We start from the raw sequence: 27,999 nt of genomic DNA on the forward strand, positions 1-27,999 counted from the left end.
AAAGCAGGAAAAGCCTCTGAGAGAAGTAGGAAAACCTGGTTTAGGAGTCCACAACCAAATTGGTGCCCAGGTAAATGACTGGACCTGGCAAATAGGTATAGAAAGCAGCCATTTCAGTGGCTATTAGGAGTAGCAGAAAGATGGTGAGAGACCTGAAGAGTTCTGTTGTAGCAAGTATGGAAGATGAGAGGAATTTTCCAGGTTGCTGCAGTGTTGTGCTGTCTATGTTTCTGCCAGTGGCAAAAAACAGTTACATTAATACAATGCAGGTTGGCCTCCTTACTAGAATAAGTGAAAGGACTAACAGAGTCTCTCTTTACTCTTCAAGTGATCAGGAAGAATGAAATGTTCCACATTTCTTACATTCTTTCAAAAAGAAAACAAAGAAAAAAGAATCTGAAAAGGTGGATGGAAAATGCCATTGTCACCAGTATTTAGCCCTCCTGAATTTCAAAGGTGGCTCCTTATTTCCTTTTTTTATGTGTCTTGAGTCACCAGGACTCAATGCTGTGGCAAGAGGTTAGAAGGTGGAAGAATATGAATAATTCCATAGAATTATGAATAGGATTTAAGATGCAATCAGGAAGAACATCATTTAGTACTGGACAGAGAAAGAAGAAATGAGTCCTGGTGATTGGTGACTCCTTGCTGAGGGTTACCAAGGTGTTCTATAATAAAGATGAATGCTGTCTTTCTAGGTGTGTATCTCAGGGATGATTGAGAACCATTCAAGACTTGACTGAATGCTTGGCACATAGGAGCCACTTCAGGCTACCTATGTCTTGACAGAAAAATGGGGGACTTAAAGTTAGAAAAGAACATACATTTTAGATGCAGCCACCATGAAGATTTGTTTCACTTAATTGTGCAAACATGCCACAAGAGCTTTTCTTTTTCCTTTTGCCATTTGTGGTGGGGATGGGGAATAGGTTGAGGGGGAGATCAAGATATGCTAGCAACAAAAAAGAGAAGGAAAAGCATATTTTTAAAAGTAGAGAGAAGAGAACGAAAGGAAGGCTAGAGAAGCACAGACAAGCAAGATGACTGAAAGTTATGGGTTGAATTTATTATATACGTACTCTAAAAACAAGCTCCACATAATAGAGACCTACAGTTTCATGCATAATCTTAATTTCTTTTTCTGCTATGTATAAGGAAATAGCCATTTTATTTGGTGCTTGTTAAATTCAGAATTAAAAAAATAATTACTTAATAAGTGTATTTTTTATTTAAAGACTGTCTCTGCCCTCAAGGAAGTTACATTCACTTCTTTTCACAATGCTAATGCCTTTCATTTCATTTTTTCCCTTTCAGATTTAGTCTTTATTTTCTCCCTCATTTCACTAAACGCTCGCTTTAAAAAAAAAATATGTGATAACATTTTACAAGTTACTTTCAAAACTGCCCCGCTAAATCTATGCTTCCTTCTGAACTTCTTTTCTCTATTGTACATTTAAAAAAAAAGTATTATAATAGCTTTCTTTTGGCATCACCATTTCTAACTCCACTCTTCTCCTGACACTTTTCCTACCTAATTAATTAAAAGAAAACAAAACCCTTATAACAAATAAACATAGTCAAGCAAAATGAATCCACATAATGGGCATATACAAAATTATGTGCCTGTACCTTTTGTGCATCACTTCTCCGTCAGGAGATGGGTAACATGCTTCATTACAGGTCCTTTAGAGATATACATGATTATTCATTGCTTTGATCAGAGTTCTTAAGTTCTTTGAAATTGTTTTTCTTTACAAGTTTGTTGCCTTTGGATAAATTGTTGTCTTGATTCTGCTCACTTCACTCTTCATCATTTCATACTATCCAGAATTCTCTGAACCTGTCTTCTTCATCATTGTTATGGTTCAGTAATAATCTACTACCTTCATATACTACCATTCGTTCAGCAGTTACCCAATTGTCTCAGAAAAAAATCTAAGCTACCACCTTATCCTAGTTATTTTCTTTTCTATTCCTTTCTGTCTTTTAATCCCCTCTTCAAGACCAGGAAGACTATTTTGTTTGTGACTATTCTCTGACCATTATTATTATCCCTTTTAACTCCCCCATAATTTCCTATCACCCTGTTTAGTTTAATATATCTCTATACTAAACCATACATTCAACCCTTTTTTGTCCATTTCAGATAAGATCAAATGTCATCTGACACCTGCTTCTAGCCCTTAGTAAATGTTTTCATACTCATCTACTAATTCCAATTATGAAAAATAGTAAATTTTAACTTCTTCCTCCTCCATCTACATTAGTATATTCTTTTTACCCGTCTTTCATTTTCCCCCTCCGAAACACTTAAAATAGAATCAATCCACCTCCAGGACCTCTGTTTTTCTTATTTACTTTCCTTAATTATGAAACATTAAGGTCTGAAAAGCATACCATTCTCTTCCCCTTCTCAGAATGTTAGCATAATATCATCATGAGCTCCTTCCAGTTCCTCAGATCAATTCTTTGTACATGTATCAGGAATTGTATGTTTGTATTTCAAATTGCACATTCAGCTCTACTGTTTTTTCATCAGGAATGCTTAAAAGTCCTCTATTCTTCTTCTTTTTTTTTTTTTTTGGTGAGGCAGTTGGGGTTAAGTGACTTCCCCAGAGTCACACAGCTAGTAAGTGTTAAGTGTCTGAGGCCGGATTTGAACTCAGTTCCTCCTGAATCCAGGGCCTGTACTCTATCCACTGTGCCACCTAGCTGTCCCCTCTATTCTTTTAAAAATCAATTTTTCCTCTTCTAGGATTACATTCAAACTTACAGAATATCTTATTCTTGGTTGTAAACCCAACTCTCTTTCATTTTTGTAATATTCTATTCCAAGATCTCCTCTGGTTTTAAATAAAAGCTTCTAGGTCTTGTGTAATCGTGACTCTAGTTCCTTAGTACTTGAACTGCATCTTTCTATGATATGATGTGGGAGCTCTGGATTTTGGCTATGCCTTTTTGGAAACTTTTCCTTTTTGGGAGTCCATTTCTGGAGTTGATTGAGGGATTAATTTGATTTTTACTTTGCCTTAAAAAAAATATATGCATATGCATATATATGTATGTACATACATATATAAAGAGAAAATCTTACAACCTAGATACAATATGTGTTTATAAAATATACATGCATATATGCAGTTTTAATTTGTGCTTTCTTGAAATATTATATTAGGTTTTTAAAAAATAATATGGTTCTTAAGTTAGCACAATTACCTTAACAATTAACTTAAATTATTTCTCCTTAATTTTTTTTTGGGGGGGGGCAATGTGGGTTAAGTGACCTGCCCAAGGTCACACAGCTAGTAAGTGTCTGAGGCCGGATTTGAACTCAGGGACTCCTGAATCCAGGGCTGGTGCTTTATCCACTGTGCTACCTAGCTGCCCCCTCCTTAAATTTTCTCCTTAAATTTATCAATGATTCTTAAGTCATCTCTCTTTGACCTATCTTCCATGTCACTTTAAAATTATTTTCCTATTTTTTCAATTTTTGGGGTTTTTTTGTTTTAATATTTCTAAGTATCTTACAGAGTTTTAAAGAGTCTTTTTGGTCTATTTTAGTTTTTAGGGATCCCATTTCTTGGGTAAAGTTCATAACTTTGTTTCCTAAGCTACTCGTTCTCCTTCCAATTATTTCCACAAAACTTAATTTCTTCTAGGTATTCAAGTAGTCCTTGGGGAAAAATCCATTTTCCCCCTTGATTTCTCTTCTTGCAGTTGTTATGGAGTTAGATTTCGAATAATTTTTACAGTGGTTAAAATTTTCTTTGATTTACTCATCTCCTCCTACTTCTTGAATTGGGGCTTTGTGCCTGGGCTATGCTCTGCCTCACTGCTGTATTTTTGGGTGGGGTGGTCATCTTTGCTTGGATGGGTTCTGGTTCAATCCCCTGCATTCTTGCACTGACTCCTTCTTCCTGGATTTCAACTCCCTTGGATCTTTGAGATTTGGAGTATTGACTCAGGGCCTTTTCTGGGGTCTCAGAACAGAGTGTCAGGGACTTCCAAGCCCCTAGGCTTAGACTGTTCTGTTCTGAGTGCTGTAGCATCATAGTCTCAGTCACCCTGGGACTTCCAGTATTCTACCCTGAGGCTTTCTCAGGTAAGCTTCCCACTTTTGTTGCCTCCCAACACAGAGTGTTACAGGTTTCAGGTGTCCAAGGACACCACTGTGGTTTTGCTAGAATGTACTTTGGCTTTGGTGGGGAGGCTCGGGGTGTGCTTTTCAATTGCCTGAGGATTTCCGGCCAACTGTTTATGAAGTTAATGTATGAAGGGCTCTAGTTTCTCATTAGATTTCTTGATTATCAGTCTGGTGCAAATGTCAAGGTTATGCTGGAGTAGGCATGTGGGAGCTCTGGAGCTGGCTTCCTAGTCAGGAGGCTGTCTTTTCAGGAAGTCTGAGGAGATTACATCCTACTGGTGAGGATAACACAGGGAAGGAAGTGGTGACCAGGAGTGCCTCTTTGTTTCAATAAGTTAGAATGATGGTATGTAGGGGCAAAGGAGAGTAGGAACATTGGCAGAGTTGGTTTGATCATGCATTGTTCCTGGCTTCAGAACTGGAAGTGAGGTGAAAATAGAGAGAAGAAAGAGGAAACATCCATATGTCCATCCATGGATCCATCCATCCATCCATCCATCTAAGCTAGGTGGCACAGTGCATAAAGCACCAGACTGGGATATAGGAAGACCTGAGTTCAAATCTGGCCTAATATACTTAGTAACTCTGTGACCCTAGGCAAGTCACTTAACCCTGTTTGCTTTAGTTTCCTCATCTATAAAATGAGCTGGAGAAGAAAATGACAAACCTAGTCCAGTATCTTTGCCAAGAAAACCCCAAATGAGGTCATGAAGAGTTTGAAATGACTCAACAACATTTAATTATTATCTTCCTATTAGAATGTGAATTCCTTGAGGGCAAGGACTGCTTTTGCTTATCTTTGTAATCCCTGGACTTAGTTCTGTGCCTGGAACATGGTCAGGGCTTAACAAATGCTTATTGAGTTATTGAAATATACATATATGTATAATAATAATTGGCATTTATGTAGTGCTTTAAGGTTTGCAAAATGCTTTACAAATATGTCATTTTATTCTCACAACCCCCCTAGATTGTAGGTCCTGTTATTATTCCCATTTGATAGATATACAAAATAGATACAACATAATTTTGAGGAGAAGGTACAAGCAGCTGGGGGCATCAGGAAAAGCAGAAAGTCATGTTTGAGTTCAGCCTTGCAGGAACCTAGAGATTCTAGGAGATGGAGGTGAGAAGGCATTGTGTTCCAGACATGGGGAAGAGCTAGGGCAAGAGGTGGAATGCTGTATATAAAGAATAGAAAGATGCTTAGCTGCTGTGGACCCCAGTGTACATGAAGGAAAGAAATTTTAAAAATCATTGCTAGGGATTTTAAAAAAAATCATTGCTAGGGATTATGAAGTCCTGGGCAAGAAACTGAAGACATTAGGACTATAGGCGATGTTTTTTTTTAAATCACTGTTGACCATTAAAGTTTTGGATTTAGAAAGGAAATTTAATAACCAGCTAAGGAGTTGATGTTTGAGAACAGGATTTTGATTTCTGGAAGATGTCATAGAAGTAGGAATGATGAGCTCTTGGCCAGGAATGGAGAAAACCTTAATGAGGACCAGTAAAATATATATTTGCATGGAGATTTGTGAACATGATCAGGAGTGCATTAAACCTGAAAATGCAGGTGAGATGTGAGGGGAGGGAAGAAGGAGGCAAAAACTTCCCATATATATCTGCTAAGCCTGATGCCATAGAGAGCAGCAGGTATGATTCAATTGAATTCAATTCAATGAGTAATTATTAAGTATCTATTTGTGTGTCAGGCACTGTGCTAAGAACTGGGAATACAACTAGGAAGAAGACAAGCTCTCAAGGACCTTACAATCTAATAGGGGAAGACAATACACAAAAGGAAGTTGAAAAGAAGGGGGTGTGGGCTGATATTCCATGGAGTGGAAACCAAGCAGAGTCACTGATGAAAATCAGAGAATATGATATAGGAAATTAGATAGAAAAAAAAAATTGCCAACATTTATATAGCACCTACTATGTGCCCCAAATTGCACTAAGTGCTTTCCAATTGTTATTGTATTTCATCCTCACAACAACCCTGGGAAGCTGGTACTACTGTTGTTGACATTTTTTACAGATAAGGAAACTGAGGCAAACAGAGACTCGCCCAGGGTCACACAACTAGTAAGTATCTGAGCAGATTTAAACTCAGGAAAATAAGTCTTCCTGACTCCAGGTCTAGTGCTCTATCCACTGTGCCATCTAGCTATGTATGAAAAAAAATTGGTAGTTCACAGGAGGCAATATTCAAGAAGAGTTGAAGTAATAAACTGTATATTTGCATATAGATGTAAGAGGCTATCAGAGTTATGTTTGATAGAAGAAGGTGATTACTCCGTACTGGGAAGGAGATCAGGGTGGTATCTTTTCCTCTAGCTGCCTGCTTGTTTTCATAGAAGCAGAAATAGGGATCATTTTTTCAGGGCTGACTCTAGGCTCAGAGTAGACAGGTCAAAAGATAAAATATTTAACCTTTTAGATAATACAACTGAGGTTCCCAGGATAGGAAAGATGGCAGAAATTTGGGGGGCATTCACTCTAACTAGCAATGAAGGAGAATGGATATGGTCAAACCTGTGGGTGATGCAGCCTTCAGGCAGGTCCAGCTATTACCTCCACTCAAATGCCTCCCAGATCTCTATCTGCATTCCTAAATCCTTCCCTGAACTCTCTTCTCACATTTCCAGGTTGCATGGGTGGCCATTCTAGCTGGATATGCCTGAGCACTGAAAACCCAAGGAGTCTTAAACTGAGTTCATTGTCTTTCCTCATGGACCATCCAACTTCCCAACTTCCCACTTCTGTAGATGGCACTGCCATCCTCCCAGTCACCCAAACTGGACATTGTGGAATCATGTTTAACTGTTAGCTCTCTGTCTCCCATCCGTCCAATAAGTTGTCAAGTCTTGCCAATTCTATCTCTACAATATCTCTCTTCTCAGAATAATTTTTTAAAAAATGAGATGGATAATGAAGCCAATGAAAGCAATTAAATTAAAATGCAGTCATCAACATATTTAAAAAAATAAAACAATTTCATAGATCCCAAGTTAAGAACCCCTGCCCTAGGAGTTATCCCTTGAGCAGAACCTTTAAAGGAAATTATCCTAAGAAGAGGTGAGGGAGGAGTACACTTAAGGCACTTGGAACAGCTGGTTTCACAAGCAAGAAGGTGAGAGGTTCATCATCAAGTTAGGTGAACAGAAAATAGGCCAGTCTGCCTAGACCATAGAGTGTGTGGTGGCTTTCCCCTAACTCAGAGATGCTTAACCTTTTGTGTATCATAGCCCCATTTAGCAATCTGCTGAACACCATGGATTTGTTCTCAGAACAATTCTACATTTACAAAACAAAACAAGGAAAATCAATTATATTGAAAAAGTTATCAAAATATTTTTGAAAAAGGCAAATTTATAGATCCCAGGTTACAAACCCTTGATCTACACTTCCGTGACCACCACCATAGTTCAGGAGCTCTCCCCTTCTCACCTTAGCATCTGTTTTGAATGACATAAGTATCCTGGACTCTCTTTCCCTTCAAATCCACCCTTGCTTACAGCTTGAGTAATTTTTCTAGTCCCCCATTTGATCATCAACTCTACTGCCCCAGTTTGATGGTATCCAATTTTGTGGAATACTGTTCTGTAACTGATGCAATCAATTGTTGCAAACTATCTATGTGTGACCCTTGGCAAATATATTTTTTTTAACTTTTTATTTTTATTTTTTTGGTGGGGCAATGAGGGTTAAATGACTTGCCCAGGGTCACACAGCTAGTAAGTGTCAAGGGTCTGAGGCTGGATTTGAACTCTGGTCCTCCTGAACCCAGGGCTGGTGCTCTATCCACTGTGCCCCATCCCTTGGCAAATATTAAGAAAATTTTGTAGGACCCTTCTTATTTGAGATTCTATGAACACACTCATGAAAACTGCCTTTGAGATCATTTAGTTCAATCCTTTATTTGACAAATGAGGAACCTCATGCTAAGAGAATCTTATTTAGTTAAGCAGCATTTATTAAGCCTCTACTGTGTGCATAGCACTATGCTAGGTGCTGAGAGAGAGAGAGAGAGAGAGAGAGAGAGAGAGAGAGAGAGAGAGAGAGAGAGAGAGAGAGAGAGAGAGAGTTGAGATAAGAAAAAGGCCGTGTTGTCCTGTAGTTTAAATCACTAGCCCAAGGTTCTTTCCAGCTGTTCCTTTGATGTATTATTTGATGGGTCGGTGAATTTTGCTCTAAAAAAACATTCTAAGATAAAAATAGAGCCTTCCAGTTATTTTCTTGGAGAATTTGGAAGCAGAATCATGATAAAAAAATTCCAGAGAAAAAAAACTAACACAGGGTGAGTGATCTCAGGGAATTCTCCCTGGGTGGAATCAACAAGGGAATTACAAAATCTCAGTATAATACAGTGAATAATAGCCCCTCAACCAGAGACATGTCAGCAACTTATTGATCTGCTCTCCTGGCTCCTTATTTTCCAAATGCAGTCTCCAGACAGACACTTCCCCCGCCCCCCAACTAAGAAATTCAATCCACCCACAGCCTAACTTTTGTCATCAAGAGAGTTTCTACCTGGGATTAGCAGTGACCTCTTTCAAGGAGCAGGGATTACACTCTTATCTTTCTTATTTCTCTTTTAATGGACAAATCTAGTAGAATAGCTGGAACAGCTTTTTCTCTGTTTTGTTGAACTAAAGATGTTTCTTCTTTTACTTCCTTCCCTTCCTCCCCTTCTTCCCCCATGTCTCTTTGACAGTTCTTATCCTATCGCAAGTACTACGGGACCTTGCCATTTGAGATGCTCTATTTTTCTTCCTGTTTTATTTTTCAGCTCAGCTTGTACCCTTCCCCCTTTATTGCTCATGCAAAAGCCCTCTATATTTCTTGGCTTTCTGTTGGGAATGACATAAGCATCTTAAAAAAAAAAAGGAGTGTCTGGCAGTATGCCATTGGGGTATTATGCAACATTAGAATCGTAAAATGTCAGGGCTGGAAGGAACCTTAGAAGATGGAATGTAGACTTTCAGAGCTAGAAGAGATGTTAGGATCTAGCACATAGATTGTTAGAGCTGGAAGGAGTCTTAGACCATAGGATTTTAGGACTTTAAAACATTTAATGATAGAAAATGGATTTGGATTAGGTTGTCTTTGAGATTACTTTCAGTTAAAAAAAATGCTCTCATTTTACAAAATAAGAAACTGAGATTCCATGAAGTGATTAACCCAAGGTCACGTACCTCCGGATTCTGGAATAGGACCTAGAGCCCAGATTTCCCAATGCCCTGGCTAATCAATGTTCTTTCCATGCTGCCACACAATTACTTTTGAAATTGATGAGAAGTTTAGCTGTGGAATTTGAATTGCTTACATTTGTGAAGTTATTAGAATAATCACAGTGAAAAGCTAATCTGTATTTAGAAGTATGTGCTTTTATAGAATCATAGAAATTTAGGGTTTGAAGGGACTCTGGTGGTCAAAATGAAACTTCCTGACCTGTGTAGGGAGATTACCATTCCAGCACTATGCCCAACAAGTCTTTGATATCTTCTACTTGAACACCATCAGATGAAGCTCACCATCTTTCAAGATAATTCATTCCACGGTTGTAATACTATTAATTGTTAAGAGTCGTGGTATAGAGTAGGGTTGCTATATAAAATGAAGAACTTATCTCTCTGGGTTGGCCCTTAGCCTTGGAAAAACAAAACAGGTATAACAACTCTTTCCCAACTTCTCCTAAACAACACTGGCTGTGTGCCTTTGTGTGTGTGTGTGTGTGTGTGTGTGTGTGTGTGTGTGTGTGTGTGTGTGTGAGAGAGAGAGAGAGAGAGAGAGAGAGAGAGAGAGAGAGAGAGAGAGAGAGAGAAAGAGAGAGGGAGAGGGAGAGATTCCTTTGGTCTATAGTTCTACTCTGTCTCTCACTTAAAGTAGTTCAAAGGTTTCCATCTGTTTCTGAGAGAGGACAAGGGGTAGGGGAGGGAGGAGATATAATTGTCCAGAATTACTTGCTTCTAAAAAACCCCACAAAACTCAAACTTTTGTTTGCCAAGCTTTCTTTTACTACTTAAACCTGATTATTCATGACTCATTGCCTAGGTTAATGGTTGGCCCAGAATCATGTGATTTAATCTTTTGCTACTTATGAAGGAGGGCAGCAAGGTAGTACAGTGAATAGAGCACTGGCCCTGAAGTTGGGAGGACCTGAATTCAAATCTGAACTCAGACACTTACTAGCTGTGTGATCCTGGGCAAGTCACTTAACCCCAATTGTCAAAAACATCTGGGGCCATCTCAAGTCATCCTGATATATATCTTACCACTGGACCCAGATGGTTCTGGAGGAAAGAGTGAGGTTGGTGACTTTGCATAGCCCTCCCTCACTTAAATCTAATTCACTGCAAGTCATGACATCACCCAGATGTCATGGTCCTCTTAGAGAATGAAGGACAAACAATAATGACTATTGAAGAGCTTAAAACTGTTATTAATAGATAAATACTATAAGGTTTCCTATTGTATGCCTCAAGCCCTCAGTCAGGTGAACTCCCAACACCTTTGAGAGCAGGACTTAAATCTTGATCCTTTGGGTATCTCTGTATAACAACACCAAACATTGTTCCTTTGGTGTTTTAGCCACACTGATTGTTCTTTTTTTTTTTTTTTTTTTAGGGCAATGAGGGTTAAATGACTTGCCCAGAGTCACACAGCTAGTAAGTGTCAAGTGTCTGAGGTTGGATTTGAACTCAGGTCCTCCTGAATCCAGGGTCAGTGCTTTATCCACTGCACCACCTATCTGTCCCCCCACCCTGATTGCTCTTTGAATTCTATGTTACCTTATTTGCTATCAAGATCACTACTTCATATTTGGATAGGCCAGCTTTGCTGATAATTAAAATAGTACCTCATATTATGGAGCAAAAATCTGTGAAATGAACTCTACCATGTCTTTCATGATCCTTTCCCTTCAAGTGTCTGGGATTACATCTCCCAGAAACCCAACTCCAAAAGCCAGCTAGATTCCTTCCCAGGGTTTGTTATTTTGCAGTCCCTTGCAAAATCATCTGAAGTACACTTGACATCTGGAATTTTACAAAATGGCATCAGCATAAATATCAGCACTTACAACAAAATTGATTACTCTAAGCCTTTGGCACCTCAAGGTGCCATTCGTAGCAAATGTATATTAACAATACAATAGATATATGCAGAACAGTCTAAAGCATTGCTTGATAGTCTGATTCAGTGACTTGAGTCTAAATTACATTTGACACATATGTGTTCATGTTATAGCAGTAGCTAGCTACACTCAGTCCATGAATATCCATAGAACACAATCAGGTTAGCATAATGGCAAACAGAAATAAAGTAGTAATAATAATAATAACAAGCCCACAAAATAGTAACATATGCAAAATCAGCAACATTTGTACAAAGTGACAACACACATTTTCTCACTTTTCCCTGGTGCTCCTCCCTAGTTCTTGGTCTTTGAGAAGAAAAATTACATTGTTTCTCTAAGATTTCATCTCCTAGAAACCCTCTCAAGCTAGGAACTTATCCCCAAAGTCTGTTACACTGGTACTGACATGACTACTGTGTCATGTGAAGGGTTATCCCCACTCACTCCATCAACCAGGAAGTTTTTTTTGTTTTTTTGTTTTGTTTTGTTTTGTTTTGTTTTTAGTGAGGCAATTGGGGTTAAGTGACTTGCCCAGGGTCACACAGCTAGTAAGTGTTAAATGTCTGAGGTTGGATTTGAACTCAGGTACTCCTGAATTCAGGGCCGGTGCTCTATCCACTGTGCTACCTAGCTGCCCCAACCAGGAAGTATTTTTAAAGTGCCTATTCTCTCCTAGGTACTGTACTAACCTTGGAATGCCCCAAATGAAACAGTCACTTCCCTCAAAGTCCCTAGAACAAGTATGGGAGGTTTATTTTCTGCCTGGCTCCCGTCTCTTCTTTTAGTGCCTATAGTTCCCAGATGAGAAGAGTTTTCATCCTATCAACCCTTTTATCCCTCTGCTGAGCACCAATCTTTCTGCACAGTTCTGATATTATATTCCTTAACTCTTTCTCCTCTTTAACCCCTGATAAAGCCTCTCTAGACCTTTTCTTAGGTGACTGGGGCTGATCTCAAAGACCATTTTGTCCTAGTATTAATAGTTAATAGTAGCTGAAATTTCCCTAGCCTCTTCCAGGTATCAACTTTCTTCCTCACTCAAATTCATTCTTCACATGTTTTCTAGCTTAATGTTTCATCTATCCATCCATCCATCCATCCATCCATCCATCCATCCATCCATCCATCCATCCATCCATCCATCATCAATTCCTTTACTTAGAAATCTTGAGTGCTCCAAGTCACCTCTGGAGGAAAGGTCAGACTCCTCTGCCTGTCATTCAAGGCTGTTCAAAATCTGGAAACAGCCCACTTTTCCAGCATTAGTTCATATTGTTTACCTCTATGCACTCTGCATAGCCAGGATACTGGGCTATTCTCTGTATCCAAAATGTGCTCTGAGCTCTCCTGCCTCTGTGTCTTTGATCAAACTGTTCCCAGGATCATGCTGGGAGGCAGCCTTGGACAGTGGCAGATTTACTGACCTACAAGCCAGAAAGCTTGGGTTTTAGACTTAGCTCTCCCTTCTCTGAATCTCAGTCCCCTCTCTTGCAAATAAGAGCATTGTACCAGATAATCTCTAAAGTCCTTTTCAGCTGAAATTTGGTGTCCTTAAGTCCCTTCTAGACCTAACATCTTACAAAACCAGGTCACTACAGTGTACAATATTATGTTCTAAGTGGACTAGAGAGCTTCAAAACAAGTCCTGAGTCAGATCAAGTAAGGCTTCCTGGAATAGGTGGCCTTTGATTTGAACTTTAAAGGATAAAGAACATGAAGGAGAATAGCTAATAATAATAGTTAGCTCTTATATATTGAGGTTTGCAAAGCACTTTATGCATTTCATTCTCCCAGCAACCCTGTGAGGTAAGGGCTATTATTGCCTCCACCCCTATTTTATAGATGAGAAAACTAAGGCAGGGAGAGTTTAAAGTGACTCAGTACCACATAGCTAGTGTTTGAGTCAGTACTGAACTTCAGTCATTGTGACTCCAAGTCTGGCATGCTAGCCATTATGCCTAAATTTCATAGGATTTAGATCTAGAAGCAACATTAAAGATGATCTTGTCTACCCATTTTATTTTACATGCTATTAAAGTGAGAGTTGAAGAAATTAGGTGACTTTCTGAGTTCCTCAGCCTTAACCTCCACAGACTGGTATTACAACAGAGATGATCCAGGCCCTGGTGAGATCTATTTTAAGCGTGCTAAGGAATTCCATGTCTTTTCAGTTTAAATTCACTTTGATTAAGTTTCTACTATGTGCAGAGCCACAGTTTAAAATGTGGAAAGGTCTGGTAGAATGTGTAGAAGTTGGATACAACATTTATATTAGACACAGTCTCTACCATCAAGGCATTTACAGTCTATGATGTGACTTGACCACAGAATAAACACAACACAAAACAGAGTGTGAACAAATATAAAAGTGGTATAGGATGCTATGAGATCATAGCTGGGGAGGCAACTTGGAAGGCTTCTTGTAGGAGGTGGTCCTGAGCTAGTCCTTGAGTCATGGGTAGATTTTTCAGTTGGTAGAATTGCAGACTTAGGGAATGTTTTGAGTGAGGCATAGAAAAATTGTCTACCTCTGTGCTAAGCACATTTGGGGAATTAAAAAAAAAAAAGAGGGGCAGCTAGGTGGCACAGTGGATAGAGCACCGGCCCAGGAGTCAGGAGTACCTGGGTTCAAATCCAGCCTCAGACACTTAACACTTACTAGCTGTGTGACCCTTGGCAAGTCACTTAACCCCAATTGCCTCACTAAAAAAAAAAAAAAAAAAGATAGTGCTCGCCTCTTTGGAGCTTATGACATGGTTGGGGAGAAAAGATATTCACAGATAAACTAAAGCATGAGGCACCAATAGAAGAGATATCACACGCGATTACATTTCAAAGAGGGAGAGACAGCTTTGGATTGTGGTGGTACAGGGAAGGCATTCTAGAAGGGATATGACTTGAGCCGGGCTGTGAAGGATGGGGTGGGCCATCGCATAGTGTTTATTCTCACTCCTTTTTATGTCATTTCCACTCCTAACTCTTTGCTTAAGGTCTCTCCTATTCTAATACATCCTTCATGCAGCTGCCAAAATAATCTTCCTAATGCACAGGTCTAATAGCGTCATCCCCCTATTCAAAAATCTAATTGCCTATCAGATCAAAAAGATGAGAGAGGGATGCACTCTAGGCTCTCTTAGTCAGGTTGTATTGTGCTCTAGTCAGACCACATCTGGAAGCCTGAATACTGCACTTGGGTCAGGGTACTTTAGGAAACTGTAGCTTGTGCAGAGGAGAGTGTCTTGGATGGGAGAGGGACTGATGACCATTCTCTATAATGATTGTTGGAGGGAACTGGGATATTCGGCTTGGAAAAGAGGAGACTGTCAGGTGGTGTAGGAGTCTACTTGGTCCCAGAAAGCAGAACTAGGAATTTGGGGTAGCAGTTTGCAGGCAGCAAGGAAACCCTTTCTAATAATTAAAACTTCCTAATAATTAGGCTACTTTGAGAGGGAGGGAGGAAGGGGATTCTTTTTCACTAGAGGTCTTCAAGAGGAAGCTGGCTGACTACTTATTAGGTACATCATAGAAAGGATTCTCATTCAGGTAGGAGCCTGAAGGTGATCTATTCCAATTCTGAGATTCTATAATGCTTAGTGACAAAACAGAAACTTTTCATTCTGGTGTGTGCTTCTGCCACTCCAGACTCCCAATTTTGTCCTTCCCTGTCCTATCAATCAGGCTTTTACAACATTCCTAGGACTAACTTCATTCATGTCTCTACATACCAACATCTCTTTCAATTATGATTTTTTCCTTGAACCCTCCTGATCATGGCACATAAAAGTGGTCTGTTCTTCCTCAGTCAGTCAGGTAGAATTTATTAAGTGCCTACTATGGGACAGGAGCACTGATAAGTCCTGGGAATATGAATAAAGGCAAGGTGAATGATAATCCCTATTCTCAAGGATCTCAGAGTTTAATGGGGGAGACAACATGCGAATACCTATGCACAAACAAGATCGATCTTATCTATCTATCTATCTATCTATCTATCTATCTATCTATCTATCTATCTATCTATCTGTCTGTCTGTCTGTCTCTTACATATATTTATATCTACATATCTATCTCTATCATCTATGTATGTATGTATGTATGTATCTATCTATCTATCTATCTATTGTTATGTTGGTGGTAATCTCAGAGGGAAGGCTCTAAGATTAAGAAGGGCTAGGAAAAATTCTTGAAGTAGGTAGAATTTTACCTGAGACTTGAAGCGATCCAGGAGACAAGAGATGAGGAGTGTGATCCAGGTATGGGAACAGCCAGTGAAAATGCAGTCTGGAGATGAAATGTCACATCAAGGGAAAGGCAAAGAGGCCAGTGTCACTTGATTGTGGAGTATGTGTGTGCATGTGTGTGTGTGGAGGGGAAGGGGATAAGGTATAAGAAGACTGGATAGGTAGGAAAGGGCCAAGTTATGAAGGTCTGGGAAAGCCAAACAGAATATTTTATATTTGATCCTGGAGGGAATAGGGAGCCATGGGAGTTTATTGAATAGGGGGATGATGTGGTCAGATAGGTAGGAAGAAAACTAGGAGAGCAGTCACAAAAACCTTGAGAGAAGAGAACATCAAGGAGAAGACCCTGTGTGCTTAATAAGGTTCTTTCTTCTATTACAATTATCTGGGACCATGCTTTATCCCTCTAATGGAGCATAAGTTCCTTGAGGACAAGACAATGTAATTTTTCATCTTTATATCTCACCTAGTGGTAGATGGGGGGAAGAACTGGGGAAAAATAGAACCTCTGCCTAAGCCATACAGAAAACAGGAGCCATGGAAATGTATAAGCCAATTTACTATTCCTACCCATTCCCAGTCATTGTGATAACATATAGCCTATCCTAGAAGATGGCAGATTCACATACTATTGAATGGATGCACTTGGGAAGATCCTCATTGCCAGTGGTGATAAATTTAAATAGAAAAAAGAAACCACTATGCTGTGCATAAATATTACTGCAGACTACACATTGACTCCAGAAACCAGATATTAAAATTATCTATGTTCTATTGCATTTTTATTTATTTTGTTAAATATTTCCTACATTGTGTTGTAATTCAGGCTGCACTCAGGAGTGTTGCTGGCCACAGCATGGTCGACATGTCTGTCCATAGCTATGCTTTGAGAGTTGTGGTGTAGAAGTCAGAGCACATGGAATGTGGGGAGTCTAAACTTGGGTCCTAGCCCTGTTTCTATCACTAATTTTTTGTGCTACTTTGGGTACACCACTACCTTTATCTAGAACTCAATCTTAGCATCCATAAAACGAGCACACGTTGGATTAGATGATCTTTAAGGACCTATTCAGCTCTAATAGCCTACATTCTGTTTGGTAACATTTTATCCAAGGCCTCCTCCAGTTCTGATATTCTATGAATCCATGATTTCTTGATTCCAAGAGCCATGGAAAAACTTTCTTGGTCTAGATTGGCACTCATGAATTGGATTTGAAGGACTGTCTACTTCTTATAGTCTATATATAGCCTAATGATAAGCCTTTACATTTATGAAGTGCTTAGAACACTTTTGTACCCAGGATCCCATTTTATCCTTCCTATAGCCTTTTGTGCTTGAGGCAGAGCTTTAGTGTGACCTTTTTGCATGCCAGAGGCTCTGGTTTCTTTTGTTTTCATAGTCTTCATCTGCCAAATTAGGGTGTTGGGGTAGATGACCTCTGTGATTTGTGTTCCACTATTTGGTGTTATAAGGTATTTTTCAATCCCATTTTCTGTTTTGACATTCTATGTTCTATGGCCTCTTCCAACTATAACATTCTATGTTCTATCATAGTATTCTATGCCCTAAGGTCTCTTTCTATGCTAACATTCCATGTTGTAACATTCTGTATTCTAAGGATCTTTTCAACTTTCAACATTCTATGCTCTAAGGGTCATTTTAGTGCTGACATTCTATGGTCTTTGAAAAATGCTGTCTTCTGTTAGTTTGGCATAACCAATTTGCCAGATCTTAGACCAAGGACATAACCTAGTAGAAACATGTATGAATGACTGGCACTTTTGCCAATGGGGGATAATTGGTATCATTAGAATTTAGTCCATGAGTAGACACCTAGGGGCTCATTTTGATGTTTGGGAAATAATAGGTATTATTCAGAGAAGCTTCATTTTTTTTTTCATTGTTGAAAAAAATGATTGCAATTTGGATTTTCGTTATTGCTAAGGTTCTAGTTTTTAATTTATTTTGGCTGAGGCCCTATAACCTTGCAGAGGTAATTTTCTTCTTAGAAAATACACCCACATACTCTCACTTACTGAAAAGTTTTTTTTTTCTTTTCTGTTGAACAGCTCTGTTAATGTAACGGCTTCATTGGAATGGGAATTGCAATTTGCTCATTGTAGTGCATGGGAGCATTTTAAAGACTTGGGTTGTAATTTGCCAGAAATGGAGTTCTACCACATTGGCATTTTCTGTGCATGGCTATTGCTGGATTTAGGTTGAGAAGAAACGTGGTGTTTTGTGTATATTCAAGGTAGAAATCAGAGAGTTTGAGAATATAAAGATATCAAGTGAGATCAGACCATAGAATATTAGATCTGGAAGTAAGATTAGAACATAGAATATTAGAATTGGAAGGGACTTTCCCAGAATTACTTGGCACTACTACCAAATTCTGTCCTCTTTGAGCAGGGACTTTTTCCTTAGATTTATCTCTACCCCATCCTACTCCTGATCCCCATTAAATGTAGGTCCTTTCCCCTCTCTTTTCAAGGATAATAGCCACTGATCTGAGATTGTAATTAATACTGAACTCCATGAGGATCACAATCATATCATACTTATCTTTATATTGCCCCCAGTGCCTAGCACAGTGGTTTGCTTGACACAATATTTATCAATTGTCCTTGCTTTTTCTAAGGCAATTTGTTCATTCAAAGGCAACCTGACTTCAATTTACCTGTATGTCATTTATATCATTCTTTATCTGCATATAGCATATTAATTAGCTTACTGCTGATAAGGACAATTGGTTGACAATAGTTGGGGTTGGAATTTACTAGAAAGGGAATTCCACGACATCATTTGCTATTCATGTGACCTTTAACATTTTATTTTGGGTATGGTAAGCAATCTTATAACATCAAAAATTGTTAGAGCTGGAAAGTGCCTTAGAAAGGGTCTTTAGGATGTAAAATAGTTATTCTGTGCAATCAAGGTACCATAAACTAGGGATGATAGGAGACATTAATCTTCTCTGAAATCAAGGAAGCAGTGTGGCACAGTAGAAAGAGCACTGGCTCTTGTGTCAGAGCATCTGGGTTCAAATTCTACTTTGATGATTACGTACCTTTGTGACCATGGGCAAATCAAGTGACTTCTCTAGACCTTGGTTTGCTCAATTGTAAAATGAAGGGTATGGACTAGCTAGCCTCTGAGGTCCCTTCCAGTCTAAATCCAGGATCCCACAATCCCTACTATGTGCAGGGCTCCATGAAAAGCACATGTAGGGATGTGGAGAAGCACTTACATAGTTTATTATAAGCTCTTTGAAAATGGGGTCTGGGACCCACTCACAAGAAAAGATAGGTAGTCATACAAGACAGGAAGTACCATGTGAATGGGACAGGTTATAAAGAGTAGGTAAATGCGCAAAAGGAATAATGCCCGCTGAGAGGGGGCATTTTGGGCTGGGGGAGGAGGGCAAAGATCCAGTATGGAGGATATATTCAAAGGAAGTGGAAGCCCTCATTCTGGCTGGGATTTTAGGCATGCCAGTGGAGAGATGAGACTCAAAAGAGAGGCTAGAGGGTCAGCTAGGTGGCACAGTGAATAAAGCACCAGCCCTGGATTCAGGAGGACCTGAGTTCAAATCCGACCTCAGACACTTGACACTTACTAGCTTTGTGACCCTGGGTGAATCACTTAACCCCAATTGCCTCACCAAGAATCAATCAATCAATGAATCAATCAAAATTTAAGAGAGAGAGAGAGAGAGAGAGAGAGAGAGAGAGAGAGAGAGAGAGAGAGAGAGAGAGAGAGTTGGATTGGCTTGGGTCTAGAGAATGTGCAGCTGAGGGATTTGGATGTTCTCTCCTAGGCTTTGGGGTGTCAGTGGAAGATTTTTGAGTAGTGGAACTGAGTGTATAGAATCGAATGCAGTACTCTGGATGTGGTCTGAAAAATGCAGAGGGCAGCAGAATGATCACCTATAGGAACTGGAATGTTTTTCCTCTTCCTGAACAGTGGGACTTAGCAACAGAGACACCTGTCACTGAACACTAGTTACTAGCCAATCAGAAACATATGGACCCCAAACAGAGTAGTTGATGGATTTATTCAAGAATGAAATTGAATTGAAGTAAACATTTTGGGAATTTTACCAACTGCTGATCTGCTGTTTGCCTTTTTCCTCTTTTTCTTAAAAAAAGGGCAGTACCATAGAATGAGGGTGTTGCAAGGAACTTTTGAATATAAATTATTAGAGCAGGAAGGTGCTGGGAGGCAGCTATATTATAATGGAGAGAGTATTAAATCTGGAGCCAGAATATTAGCTAGGTTACTTTGATAAAGTTAATTTCCTTCCTGTGTCTCAGTTTCCTCGTCTATAAAATCAGTCAGTCACACAACTTTATCTTATCTTTAAGGCTCCTTCCAGTTTAACATACTTTACTTAACCTTAGAACATAGAATGTTGGCACTAGAAGAGAACTTAGACCTCAAGTAGTAGTAGTAGTAGTAGTAGTAGTAGTAGTAGTAGTAGTAGTAGTAGTAGTAGTAGTAGTAGTAGTAGTAAAAGAAGAAGAAGAAATGATAGATAGTATTTAAGTAGTGCTTTACAATTTGCAAAGTACTCTTCATATATTACCTTATATTATCCTCACAAAATCCTTGGGAGGCAGACGCTATTATCATCTCCATTGTATAGCTAAAGAAACTGAGGTTAAGTGACTTGCCTAGGGTCACAGCTGGTAAGCACCAGGTTTGAAATTAGGGCTTACTCACTCCAGGCCCAGCATTCTGTCCACTGCACCCTCTAGCTGCCTTCCTTTTATAGATGAAGACATTGAGAACTGGCAAAGTGACAAATCTTGTCTAAGATTGCATAGTAAGTTAGCCGTAGAAAGGTCTTCTAGCAGACCCAGTTTTCCTGATCCCCAGTCCAATACTTTTCTACTATTCTACTCTGCTATCTAGCTGGCATTTAGTGGGAAAACCTTCTACCCCTGCCACTACCCCCTTTTTGTTTTTAGAGCTCCTCTGATCCAAGACCCATTCACATCTGAAACCTTCACACAGATTCCGAGAAAGTTACAGTGAGGGAGCCTCAGGCATTCTCTGTTTTTATGGTTTCCCATTGCTCTGCTACTTCAAATCATATTAGCCTGAGACAGTGAGGTCTTGTTCTCCCCCTTGACTCATGCACAAGGAGTCCTGGTGTTGGTGTCCAGCCATGTTAGGGATAAAAAAGGACCATTAGGGTGTTTGGTTTGATCTCTCTGCCTGGGGGTGATACTGGACACATACCAGCTTGTTCTCAGTCTACCTGGCTTGTCCTCTGTCCTGTCTCCACTGGGTGCTACTTCCTAGATTCTCAGGAAAAGAATGATAGAGGGGGTATGGTGGTGGTAGGGTCTGCTAAAAAAACTTACATTGCTTTACTGGTGACTTTCTTCTTAAAGAAAACTCATTTTATATAGAAATGTGTTTTGCATGATTGCATATGTTTAACCTAGATCAAATTACTTACTATCTCAGGGAGGGCAGAGGAAAGAGAGAGAGGTAGAGAAATTAGAACTCAAAATTTAAAAAGTAAATGTTAAAACTTGTTTTTGCATGCAATTGGGGGAAATATTAAAATATTATTTAAAAAATATACAAAAGCTTACATGTGCACATTGGTTAACTGAGTCATAGATTATATATTATAGTAGAACTTCAAGAGACAGAATCCCAGAGTCTCAGTTACATGCAGACTTAGAGGTCATTGAATCCTATTCTTACCTAACTAGGAATCCTACCGACACATCCCCAAAAAGTTGTCATTCAGTCTTTGCTAGAAAATCTCCAGTGATTGTGAACTTCTTATCTCCAAAGGCTGAGCATTTCTCTTTTGAGAAAGCTCTGAGGAAGTTTTTTTCTTACATTGATTCTAAATCTGCATTCTCTTCCGCTACTATCCATTGGTCATTGTTCTGCCTTTTTTGGGCCAAGCAGAGCTAAGGCTGATCCTTCTTCCATGTGACTGGGAGTTCATGACTATTGCTATGTTCAAGGACTGAAGGATTATGTCTCTTCTTCTTTTGGCTAAGCACACTGGTTCCTTTAAATATTCTTCATTTGAGAAGGCCTCCAGCCCTCTTGCCATTCTGGTTCCCTTTCTCTGGATGTGCTCCAATTTGTCAAAGTCTTTCCTAAAATGTAGGTCTCAGAGCTAAACACACCTTAGCGATCATCTAATCTAACCCCCTTGTTATTGGGTTTAATTTTTTTTTAAAGTGAGGCATTTGGGGTTAAGTGACTTGCCCAGGGTCACACAGCTAGTAAGTGTTAAGTGTCTGAGGCCGGATTTGAACTCAGGTACTCCTGACTCCAGGGCCAGTGCTCTATCCACTGCGCCACCTAGCTGCCCCTATTTTTTTTTTTTTACATATGTGGAGTCTGTGGTCTAGAGATCTTTAAACTCTTGTCCAAGGTCAAACAGGTACTTCATGCCAGGAACTGGGAGTGGAAATAGTCTATGACGGTCTTGACATTTATTAAACTGAACTCATCCTTGTTCCCTCCGAAGCGGTCTTTTCTCCCAACTTTCCTTTTTTTGCTGATGGCACCATCATCCTAGTCATCCAGGTTGGAAGCCTCAGACTCATCTTTGACTAATTGGATGTGAGAGATGAGGGAGAGGGAAGAGTTTACTATCTACATTACCACATTCAAATTCCACCAGGATTCTGGAGGGTAGAATTAGGTAGAATGAGTGGGTAGATCATTCAGGGAACCTGATGCTACCTCAATTCAAGAAAGAATCTTAAAAAAAATAAATCAGAGCTGTCCTGCAAAGGAACAGCTTGCTTTGCAAGGTAAATAATAAGCTCCTTCTCACTGGAGATAGTTAAGCCAAGGCTGGCTAATTACTTGTCAGTCATGCTATGGAGGTGGTTTTTTCATCTGGAAGGAGTTTGAGCTGGATCAGAAGTGTCAAATGTTCAGGCACATATGCCAGTTACCCTCTCAAAACAGATTAAAATGTAATTGGGGGGGGACAGCTAGGTGGCACAGTGGATAAAGCGTCAGCCCTGGATTCAGGAGGACCTGAGTTCAAATCCTGCCTCGGATACTTGACACTTACTAGCTGTGTGACCCTGGGCAAGTCACTTAACCCCCATTGCCCTGCAAAAAAAATGTAATTGGAAAATATTTAATGAAATAAATAAAAATAAAGTAAGACATCCCATGTCATTTCAGTTGTGTCTGACTCTTTGTGTCCCCATTTGGGTTTTCTTGGCAAAGATACTAGAGTGGTTTGCCATTTCCTTTTCTAGCTCATTTTACAGATGAGGAAACTGAGGCAAACAGGGTAAAGTGACTTGCCCAGGGTCACATAGCTAGTAAATATCTGAGGCTGAGTTTCAACTTGGGTCTTATGACTCTATGCTTGACACTCTATCCACTGTGTCAACTAGATGCTCATGATAAAGCATAGATAACATATTTTTAAAGCCAAGACATCATGTTGCCCACAGGGATACTTATATACAGAATGGTGGCCACCATTTCTTATTTGAGTCTGATTTCACTGGACTATATGACTCTTTAAGTCACTTTTACACTTAGAATTCTATTATTATAAATTTCATTTAATTGTGAGCTCCATCACATGTGAGAGTTTTTATTTACCCATCATAAAAGTGGAAGAAAGTCTGCTGGAGTGGAAAGAAACCAAGACTGTTGGAAGATCTGAGTTTTATTGTGTGTGACCCTGGTGATTCACTTCATCTTTCTCATTCTCAGCTTCCTCATCTATAAGTAACATAGGCTACCTTGGCCCTCACTACCAGAAGGCTATTATGTATGTTACATTTAACTCTACTTCCAGGGTTCTCTAGTACCCTAAAGGGGACTTAGGCTATTTAGGGTTTCTGCCAGTGGCTCCATCCCCCACTGATAGTGTTCCCCTGAAGTGTAGGACAGTCCCCTACATCCCACTTCCATTAGTCATGAACAATTAGGTTAGCATTTGGAAAGAAATATTGATTTCAGAAGGTATAATGACAAATAAGTAAACTTATTCCCCCAACATATGGGAGGCATAATTTTCTTCTTCCCTTGGACTAGTTCAGTTTCTGGGGAGGGGAAGAGGATTAGGTTCATAGTTTACCTTAGTTTCGACTCTATTCCAAATCTGAAACCTCCCTTGGGATCGCATCCTAGGCACCCTCTCTTCTCAGGGCTTCCATTCTGGGATGGCTGGCTGCACTATCTCATGTGCAATCTCATATCCAAGGCTCCAACTCCTGGTCTGTGGGGACCACCTCCAAGACCTGAAACTGAGGAGGACAAGCAACACCACACATCAATCAAACACCTCCAGGTCCATTTCTTGGCACTGGGTAAATGGATAGAGGCAATAAAAGTCAGAGTACAAGAGAAAAAGATTGAATGATTCAGTCTCACCAGCTTTAAAGACCCAGTTAACCAATCAAATGAAGCTACCCTCATGGTAGGGGATGCAGGAGAATCCAGGTTAGCCAAACTGGGCAGGCTCAAAAGGTCTCCTAAAAAGTGTTCCCATGTTAGAAGAACTGGGCATGCCCAAAGAATCCTGTTTCACATATAAAATAGAGATAATAACAATTACCTACATTTTAGGATTAAACATTTTTTTTTTATCAAGACCCAGGATTTCATTGATATAAAGAGATCTTGGTAAGGAAACAAATTGCTTCAAGGAAGCCTTCTAAGACTATAGGCTGTAAATAGTTGTTATCTGCATCGGTGAACGAATTTGATTTGTCCATTTATTGTAGTCAGTTTGTGTCTGAGTCTGGACCTGAAGTTAGACTTACTAGCCTTCTACTCATTATGCCTTTCTAAAGGATTATTATGAGGATAAAATGAAATAACAATGAAAACTGACATTTAAGTAGAAATTCATGATCAACAAAGGCCTTTACATGAATACTATTACTTACTTAATGAGGAATTCATAGAACTGAAGTTCTTTAGAGCTGTAAGTAACCTTAAATCCCAGAATGTTTGAGATTGAAGGGAGCCTCATTCATCTCATTGAGCCCTCTTTTTTACAGATGGGGAAACTGAGGCTCAAAGAGGTTATTAAGTGACTTGCCTGGAGTCACCCACAGCGATTTAATGGCAGAATTGGGAGTAGAACCCAAGTGCCTTGATTTCCAGTCCAGGGATTTTTCGTATTTCCCTAAAGAAGGAGATTATGAGAAGCCAAGCTCTGACTGCCAATAAAACTTCAATTAGAAATGGAGGGAGGGTAAGCTGGAATTGGATCTTCAAGTCTGTGGGAAAATAATATTCTTTTTGGAATTTTTCTTTTTTTGGAATTTCTGTGTCTATGAGACACAACTGTAATGCAGAGGCAGCTGAGCAGTGCCCCTCAGTTCGGGGTGCTAAGCTAAAAACACAACCCCCCTGCTAACTCTCTAGGCCACTTCCATGGTAAGGATTTTCACAGCCCTGAATACCTTTGTTTGCATAACTACCTTCCTATTAGTCCACATGAAATGATACATTAAAACTAATAGGCATTATGTAAAAACAGAAGTAGTACAGACCTCCAACATTTCTGAATCCAAACTCCATGCTTCCCAGTGTGGTTCATGATTCTCTCCTGTGTAAGTGGTAGCTTTTCCTTCTCTGCTTTGATTTTATGGAATTATAAAATCATAGAATCTCAATTTCAGAAGGGGCCATTCAGATAATTAAGTCCTGGGGAAGGCCTGTTTTTGCTCCCTAGGAAGAATTCTGGACCTTGTATCCTTCCCATAAGTTCTATAACTACAAGTCTTGTTTCCTAGGGAGGATTTCTGAACGCTTTACCTTTCTCATAGGCCCTGAAACTCTAAGTCTTACTCCCCAGGGAAGACCTGAATCCCATACGTACTTAGGCCTTATTTCTTTCCCATTACCGGGGTTGTAGCTATTACTTTCTCTTCATGCATGTTCATAAGGAAAATTACAATTTGAGAGACCTTTTCACCTCAGCTTTATCATAGAAAGTGAGAGCAAAGTAATATGAGCACAGGACTGGGAGAGAGGCATTCTAGTCCATGGTTTGCCATAGTCATTATGTGACCTTGTTTAAATGATTCCCACTTTCTGCACCAGTTTTTTTTTTTTAATTTTTTTTTGGCCATAAAATCGAAGGTGTTGGACTTGTGATTTCCAAGACACTCCTAGCCTTGATATTGCTAGCTTTGGAGTTATGGAATCACAGAATGATAAACCCTCAGTTAAAAGGGATCTCATCTAATCTAACCCTATTGGAGTTAAAATTCATTCTAAAATATACTGGACAAGCAGACAGATTAAAAAAATCTCAAAATTACCAAAATTTTAATCACCTTTTAAAGTAGCCTATTCTACCTTTTTGGGCTACTATGGCTACTGTATCACAGTGTTCATGCTTATTGAACTTTCAGTTCAATAAAACCCTCAGATCTTTCATCAGATTGACAACTCTTTAGTCATGTCTGTCCCAGTCCACCATCTTATGTTTGTGAAATTGATTTTTTGAACCCAAGAGCAATATTTTCATTTATTTTTATTATATTTCATCTTATTGGATTCAGTGTTCTAGCTTGTCAGATTTATTTTTACCCTGACTCTGTCCTTTAGTGTGTTAACAATGCCTTTGAGTTTTGTGTCATTGACAAATATGACAAGCGAATCATTTATACCTTTATCCAAGTGACTGATAAAAAAAAATGTGAAACAGCATAAAACAATAGGCAGATCATTGGTATATGCCGCTAGAAATGTCTTTCAACATTGATACTTAGGGGCAGCTAGGTGGCGCAGTGGATAAAGCACCAGCCCTGGATTCAGGAGTACCTGAGTTCAAATCCAGCCTCAGACACTTGATACTTACTAGCTGTGTGACTCTGGGCAAGTCACTTACCCCCCATTGCCCTGCAAAACAAAACCCCAAACCCCCCCCAAAAAAACCCCAAAACATTGACAGTAAGCCATCAATGACTAGCCTTTGAATTTGATTTGTCAGCCACTTTTGAATTTACCTAATTGTGCTGCTTTCTGGTATATAGCTCTCCATTTTATCTACAAGAATAACATGAGAGACAGTATCAAATGCTTTTCTAAGATTTAGGTAAACTATATCTATAATATTATTTTGATTTACAATTTTGGTGATCCTTTCCAAAAAACAAATAAACAAAAAAGTTAGTTTGGCCTACCCTGTTCTTTTATTCATTCATTTATTTTAACCCTGTTCTTAATGAATCCATACTGGTTCTTTGAGATCACTGCTTCCCATCTTGCTTTTGCTTTTGTTTTTATAGTACCTTTATTTTTCTCTCTTTCTCCCCTTAATGAATAGTTTTTTATTGGAAGAAGTAGACTGAGGAAAGACCACTAGCTTCACCACAAAGCATAATTTAGGAGTGATCAGAGAGGCCAGCACAAGGCTTTGGGACCTTAGTCTCTTCATACACTGTGCAGGATAGCCTGGGAGATTAGGCCATACCCAGGCAGAAGGCTTGGACTTAGGAGGTACAGTTAGAGACAAAGAGTGACTTGCTGGATGTACTCCTGACATTCTATTTGGGGTATTCTTGCCTTGAGATGCCAAGGCTATGCTATCATCCACTTAATCTATTCCTCCTGGGCATCCTTGACATCTTTCTTCTTTGTGTCCCATGTCCTGAGGGCAGATGCCTGCAGGGCTTGGCCCTGAGAAAAGGTTAGGCCCATGGCTTATAGAAAGGACAAGTGTTGATGGCATTGAGGTTAATGGAGGCATCCTCTTCACTTTGGCCCCCAGAAGTATCAGGAAGAGGATACCAGGGACTGCAGGGATCTCAGTCTGGCAAAGGGAAGTTGCAGTTGTCATTGTGATCTCCTTATGTAAATACTTCTGGGTATGGGACTAGCCAGTGGTGACCATTTTAGGCTTCGGCAAAGTCCCTTCTAGATAGATATGGTAGTCATTCAGATCTTTGTAGAGAGTAGCTAGGACCTTCTCAGTGACATACTGACAGTGCTTCAGATCATATTCTCCATCAGAAAGGATCTCTGGCTCAATGATGGGGACAATGAGGTTCTGCTAGCAAATTGGGGCATATTGGTCAAGCACATTGCCTTTCTCTGGGTGGTAGTCTTACCACTGGATCCCTGTCAGGGCCATTGCACCTTTATCTACCTTTATGCCCACAATATCACCTTTGGCCTTGAAGACCTTAGGGAAGGGATGATCATTCTGGAAGAATAACACCTCCAATACAGGTATCTACATGGTCATCTCTGTGACATCTGCTTCCTTTATTAGAGGCACCCATTTTCCTCTCTGTTCTCAGTTCCAATGGACTATAAACCACTTTGAAATGCTGCTGGTGGCTTCATCTGCTGCCAGGATTCCTTTGCCTGGAGCAACAATTGGCAAACAATATCAAATAGCTCTGTCTTCTGCTCTGGTGTCAATCCTGGGTCTTGGTGAGGCATCTTTTCTTTGGTTGTGACTGTAGTAGCAAGAAGAGAGGCA

At 39.6% G+C, this 27,999-nt stretch overlaps 1 protein-coding gene and 1 pseudogene across 1 annotated transcript in view; one reads left to right on the forward strand and one right to left on the reverse strand.

Moving 5' to 3' along the window:
• KCNK9 (potassium two pore domain channel subfamily K member 9) overlaps positions 1-27,999 on the forward strand; it is a 192,142-nt gene that overhangs the window by 23,743 nt on the left and 140,400 nt on the right. The gene's annotated exons all lie outside the window — the stretch shown is intronic.
• Positions 41-27,959, reverse strand: LOC122736709 (annotated as a pseudogene).

This window comes from Dromiciops gliroides, chromosome 1, assembly GCF_019393635.1.
Source record: "Dromiciops gliroides isolate mDroGli1 chromosome 1, mDroGli1.pri, whole genome shotgun sequence".
Lineage (NCBI taxonomy): Eukaryota > Metazoa > Chordata > Mammalia > Microbiotheria > Microbiotheriidae > Dromiciops > Dromiciops gliroides.